The sequence below is a fragment of the Apteryx mantelli genome, chromosome 15 (genome assembly GCF_036417845.1).
Source record: "Apteryx mantelli isolate bAptMan1 chromosome 15, bAptMan1.hap1, whole genome shotgun sequence".
Taxonomy (NCBI): domain Eukaryota; kingdom Metazoa; phylum Chordata; class Aves; order Apterygiformes; family Apterygidae; genus Apteryx; species Apteryx mantelli.
Genome location: NC_089992.1, coordinates 25,039,961 through 25,046,412, shown reverse-complemented (window position 1 = coordinate 25,046,412; position 6,452 = coordinate 25,039,961).

Genomic DNA, 6,452 nt, shown 5'->3' with positions numbered 1-6,452 from the left:
CGCCAGCTGCTGCCACCCGGCCCGGTGACGTCAGCCTGCTGGCCCTTGGCTAGGCGCAGGTCATTAGCATAATGAGCCGGCGGCAGCCAATCGGGAAGCGGCGGCCGGCAGCGGCACGGGGGGACCCCGGCCCGCCCCCCCCGCCCCCCTGCGCCCCCTTCGCTTCCCGTCGCCCCGCGTTGCCCCCCATCGCCCCCATCGCCCCACATCACCCCCCATCACCCCCCCTCTCCCCCATCACCCCCCATCACCCCCAACGCCCCCATCCCCCCCATTGCCCCCCATCACCCCCCATTGCCCCACATCACCTCCATCACCCCCCATCGCCTCCATCACCCCCCGTCGCCCCAACCGTCTCCATCGCCCCCATCGCTGCCCATCACTTCCCTTCCACCCTGTTGCCCCCCATCGCCCCCTTCACCCCATCGCCCCGACACCCCCATCGCCCCCATCACCTCCTCATTGCCCCCATCTCTTCCCACCCCTTCACCCCCCTGCTGCCCCCCTTGACTCCCTTCACCCCCACCAGCCCCCTCCTCATCCCCATCAGCCCTGCTGCCCCCCAGCACCCCATGATACACCCCGGCCACCCCCCAGCACCCCCGGGCCATCATGCCCTCTGCCCTCCAGCCTCCCCCCAGCACCCCCAGGCCATGCCCTGGCCACCCCCAGCACCCCCAGCACCCCCATGCCACCCCCGCACCTCCATGCTGCCCCCAGCCCCCCTTTGCCCCCAGGCAGCCCGACGGCCACCCTGCCCCGGGCTGCCCCCCCGGACACCCCCAGGGCGCCAGCAGGGACCGGCCCCGCACCGCCTGCCCCAGCCAGGGAAACCGCGGCGCGGGGGCCTGCGGCTGCGGGGGCGCGGGCTGAGCCTCGACAAACTCCTCACAGCCCCAGCGCCCGCGGGGGAGCGGAGGGCTCACGGGGCCGGGCCGAGGAGCTGCCGCTCGTCCCCCCCAAGCACACCCGGCCCGGGCCCTGCCCCGGCCCGGCAGCGAGGCCGCGGGCAGCAAGCCGGCCCCGGCCCCGTCCTCGTCCTCGTCCCCGGGGAGCTGCCTCGCGTCGCGCCCCGCTGCCGGTGAGCCTGACAATCCTAATTAACAAGCAAACAGATAATTAGGAATTTAATTACGAGCGCCGCGCTCTGCAGCAGGAGCCGGCGCCTCGGCGAGCGGCCGCGGGGCCTGGCCAGTCGTGGCCCCGGTGGCCCCGACGGAGGCGGCAGCTCGGCGGCGAGGGACGCCTCCACTTTTGGGACCGCCACGCGGGGTGGGGGATCGCCGCGGCCGAGCACGGGGCCTCTCCGTAACCCCGGCGGTGGCGGTTCGTGTGCCGCCGCAGACGGTACGGGCCAGCCGCAGTAAGCTGGGGGAGCGCGTTCGCGCTCGGTGCCGGGGGAAAGTCAGAGGCACGGAGCAGGATGGGGACGGACTCGTGGCAAAGACGCTGATCCCAGGCCATGGTCCTCCAGGCAGCACCAGCTCCCGCAGGGAAAAGGTCCGGGACTGGCGTGGGTCGGCATCAGGTTCCTCTGACCCCGGCACCATGCAAGCCCCAGGGGGCCCTGTCTCCCCAGGCTTCCCCCTGGCGCTGGGGAAACCGAGGTGCGGAGGGTCCTGACTCGTGCGGAGCTGCTCCGTGCCACTCTCCCACCACCCGGCTGTGCCCTGCTCAGTGCGCACAGCCTGAACGTCCTTTCCCACTCTCCAGCACAGCAGCTGAGCCCTTACCACCCTCAGTAGGTTTCAGAGTTAACACCCCACCCTTCCTCAGCACAGCTCCAATGCGGTGATACCCAGGCTGCCAGCGGCCAGAGATGCCCAGAGCTGGGGCCTGGCCATCGGGCTCCCTGGGGCCACGGTGAGGGCTGTCCCGGGGCCGTGCCCTGTCTGTGGCCGGAGGAACGGACACCGCGGCACCACTACCTTGGCTGGCGGCCGCACTGGCCCAAGGAACTGCAGCGCAGGTGCCTGAAACGAGAACGCAGCCTGGAAAAAAAAATCTTTAATTAGACCTAACACGCCACCTCCAAAGAGTCCCCGCAAGCTTAATGCCTGACGAGCCGCTTAATTAAGCGCTCGGCTCCCCAGCCGGCACCGGGCACGGAGGCTCCCTCCCGGCGCGGGGCAGCCCGAGGCCGGAGCCCCGGGGCAGCTGCCGGCGCACGCCGGGCGCTCACAGACCCCTCGCGCCGCCTCGGCCCGACCTGTCCGCATTCGCAGGCGGTGGCCGACGGCTTTGTGCGGCAAATGGGAATTAATTCCTACGGCGGGAAGCGCCATTTAATTCACAACGCAACCCAAAGGCAAAACGCACTTATCTTTTATCATCTTAACCCGAGCTGGGAATTATTGATTCCTGCCGCTTGTTGCGCGAAGAAATACATTTGTCCTTCATTCCAGACTTTGGTAATTACTTTTTTAATCTCGTTTTTGACATATGAGGTTTTGTATAAACATTGTCATCTTCTCCCCCCCCCCCTTCCTTTTTTTAATCTGCATCGGCTGTTCCTTCCTCTCCGGGGCGCGCGTGCCTCGGCCCGCACGTGCGCCGGCCGGCGGCTGCCGAAGGCCCGGCAGGAGCGCGGAGGAGAGCTCGGCCGGGGGCCGCGGTGGTGCTGCTCTGCCCCGCCGGCCCGTGCCTCAGTTTCCCCGTCTGCCGGGGCAGAGCGGTGGCCGAGGCGCAGCGTCCCCGGAGCTGGGGGCTGGAGTTGGCCGCCCGCCGCCCCGGAGCTGAGACCGCTGCAACTCATCGCACCGCTACCGACCTCTGCCTGTTGCCTCCTCCCGGGAGGCTCCGGCCGCGGCTCCGGGACGGGGGCCTGGCTGCGTCCGCCGGCCCCGGTGCCCCCTCCGCCGGCAGGTCCCGCGAGCCGCTGTGGGGGCACGGGGCAGCGCGGCTTCCTCGCCAGTAATTAATAAATGCATTAGCGGAGAGGAGCACTTTGCCGTGACGGATGGTGCTGGATTTCACGCCGGGGTTAAGGAGATATGGATTCGTTTTCCCATGGGCCTTTTAGGAGCTATAAACAGTCGGCTGAGCCCGTTCTGCCGAACGGCGAGCTCGGCTCGCCTTGGAAAGAGCCCCCAAAGGGTTCGGAAAACCCGCAACCGGGGAAACGCCTCTCCCGCGGGGGCCCGGCGCGCCGGCGGGCGGCAGGCAGGCGCGAGCTATTCCCGGTGCTTCTCCGGCAAGCGGCCACGATGCGACACGTCCCGCCGGGCGCGAAGCTCGCCGTTCCTTGACGGCGGCGATTAATCACCGGCGGCGCCAGTTAACGGAGCAATTAACCTTTCGGCAGGCTCCAGTGACCCGGGCTCGCGCCGTGCAGGGGTCGATCGGGGCCGGGGCATGCGGCGGGCGCCGGGGCCCTCCGGAAGCGGCGGCCCTGCCTCCGAAGGGCCTCCTTCGGCGGGCGCCGGGGAAGCGGCAGGCGCAGCAGCGTGTGAGCAGAGCGTAATTATGCCTAAATAGCACGTCTCCGCGCGCTTCGCAGGAGGCATATGATGTTCTTTAACGATGCCTCGGTTTATTTTTAAACCCGTTGGCCCTGAGTGATTCACATACTGTATGTTCTTGTATTATCCCTGGCAAGTTTTACATGACAAATACAAGTTTAAAAATAGATGTTCTTGAAGGAATCAAACATGTCGCAAGGACAGGAGGCTCCGGCTCGCCACGCGTTCGGTGAGCCCGGCGGATTCACCGCGGGAGCCGGGTGCCGGTGGGAGCAGCCGCCTCCGAGGCGATGCCCGAAGGCCGGCCGCGGCGGGCGCGCAGAGCCCGGGCGCTGCGGAGGGAGCACGGCGGCGCTCGTCTCGCCCGCGAGCGCCTCCGGAGCTGCCCACGGGGCCCAAGGTGGCGGTGTCCATGGGGGCTGAACCGGGGAGGGCGGAGGGGAAGGAAGGCGCCATTTACGCCCCGTCATAAATATCACCTCGTAATTGCCTCCCCGCAGCTTTATGGAAACAATCTGGGTTAGTAATTAAATCCCCAGCAGGGATCTAGTGTCACTGTGGGTAAACACACGATAAATTATCTGATACTTAAAGGTCAACTGGAAGGAGATTCGCTCCGGTTAGCGCCGCGCCAGCGCTGAGCTCCCGTGGGTCCGGCAGTGCAGCTGGGCTCGGTCACCAGCCCCTCTCGCCCCAGGGCCGGCGCGGCCACCACGGGCCGGCGGCGGTGACCCTGGAGTCGCCCCCGAGCTGCCGCGGCCACACTGCCCGTGCTGCCCGGATACATCGTCCTTCCGGGGCAGACAGACGGATGGACGGAGCGGGAATCGGTAACGGAGCCTGAACAGCGGAGGGACAGCGCGTGCAAAGCGATGCCGAAATGACGCCCCGACGCGGTTCATCAGGCAGCTTTTAACAGGAACCCGCCAGCCCGGCCCGGGCCCCGAAGCCCCTTAGTTTTTCGGGGGCCGCCGGCAGGCGGAGGTGGAGCCCCCAGGACCCGCTCGCTGCCACGTGCCGAGCGCTGCTGCGGCTCACGGCTGAGGCCGGCGGGCAGCGGATCCCCCTTCCCGGCCGGCGCTGCAGCGGAAAGCCACTCCCGGCAGCAACGGGCAGCCCAGCGTGTGGCCAACGCCACCAGCTCCGCAGCCTCGGGTCAGCGGCGTTCGCTTCCCGCAGCGCTGCTGTTCCCCCTGCCTGGCGGGCGCACGGCCGGAGCACAACACAGCCGGGCGGCACGCCGGCACTCTCCTCCTCCTCCTCCTCCTCACCAGCCGCCGCGGCGGTGACTAAGCCCATCTGGCACCCGCTAGCCCTCTCCCAGCGGCGCCGGGGACCCTCGCGCGCGGGGTGTCGAAGCCCCCTTTGGACCCCATCTCCTTCCCGTCGCGGGAAGGGGAGCGCGGCCACGGCCCCGGGTCCTTCCCCTCCGCAGCTCCGGCCGCCGGGGCCAGCTCAGCCCCCCCAGGGTCCGGGTGACCCCAACCCGCCCCCCCTTGGCTGGGTGACGCCGGGGAGCAGAGCAACCTCCCCGGGGCCCGCAGCTCCCCCCTGCCCACGGCGGCAGCTCCCCGCTGCAGCAAAGGCACCTGGGGAAGGTACCGACTTTCACCGCACGGGGAAAAACAGCGGCGCCTTTAAAAATAGGACGGGATGATAACGCCCTTCCTCGGTGCCTGCCGCCCCCTCGGAGCCCACGCTGCTGCACGCCGGCAGCAGGACGGGGGAGCCCCCCGCTCTGCCAGGCCCCCGCTGCCTCCTGCCCACAGCGCGGCCGCGACGCCCGCAGGCAAGGGGCGCCTGTCGCCCCTGCCCACCCTGCCTCCCTCCCCGGCTGCAACGGGGCTCAGCACAGGCACCGCGGCTTTGGTGCACAGCCACTGCCTGCTCCTGCTGGGCCGGGGCAATTTGGACCCCTGGAGGAACAGGCAGCGCTCGGCCGTCCTTCCCCACGGCAATGGTGTAGCTGTAGCAGGAGGTAGACAGAAGCAGCTGTGAACCCACAGCCACGAGCATCAACAAAGCAGATGCTCAAGCGTCTCCAAAGGAAGGTGGCCAGGACACCTTTGCTGCGATTGCTTACCCCGAGTCGTGAACATGCCCTTCACGTACCGCGGTTGGCTCCTATCATGGCTATGGATGAGGAAGAAGCCGGTGGCAGCAGCTCTACTTGCAGCAGCAGGAGGGACGTAGACACCCGTCAACCCTCTCAGTGTATTTGAGCAGCTACGGAGTTGCAGTTATCACATACAGTTTCTTTGGAAAAACATTCCCCATCGCACCTACTACCTTTTGTACATTTACTTAAACCTTCGCCAGCTTCAGTGGCTCTTAAATCAATGTTTTATGAAGTCTAAAACACTGGAGGATACCAGCAGGGGTCAGAAGAAAGGCCTCCGCTCTGCTGGCATTTGTTCCTCTGGTGCTGTAGGACAACATGGAGCTGCGGCATTTCCAAAGCCAACCCCGAAAATGCATCCGCTCCAGCCAGGAATCAGGACACGCACTTGCATGAGCGGGCTCAAGTTTAAGTGCCGAGGTGCAGGCAGGTGGCCTCGGCATGGAGGGAGCTGCTGGCCACCCCTGTTCCGACCAGAAACATGTTTCAGAGCACGAAAACCTGTCCTCAACAGTCTCGCGGGGACGAGACACTTCTGCAAAGTTTCAACGGATCAGCATTTACCAAGGAAAAATCTCATATGGAACCAGGAGCTCTAATTATACCATCCTTTTGGAGCTCTTTAGGACTTGACAGCACATCAAGCCCCAGCACAATGAAGCAGCTATTATTATTTGTGTCTTTCATGTTACTCAATTTAAGGGAAACAAACCCGCCAGGAGCGACAGGCGGGTAGACTGGCAATCCTGGCTTGGTCCAGTTAGCCTAACTTCCAGTGTACCTCGACTGGTCTACACTGGGCTTCTCGCTGAAAGCACAGCAGAAGCACCAGGCATTGCAACCCCCGGAGCAGGCGAGAGGTTTAAATGCCT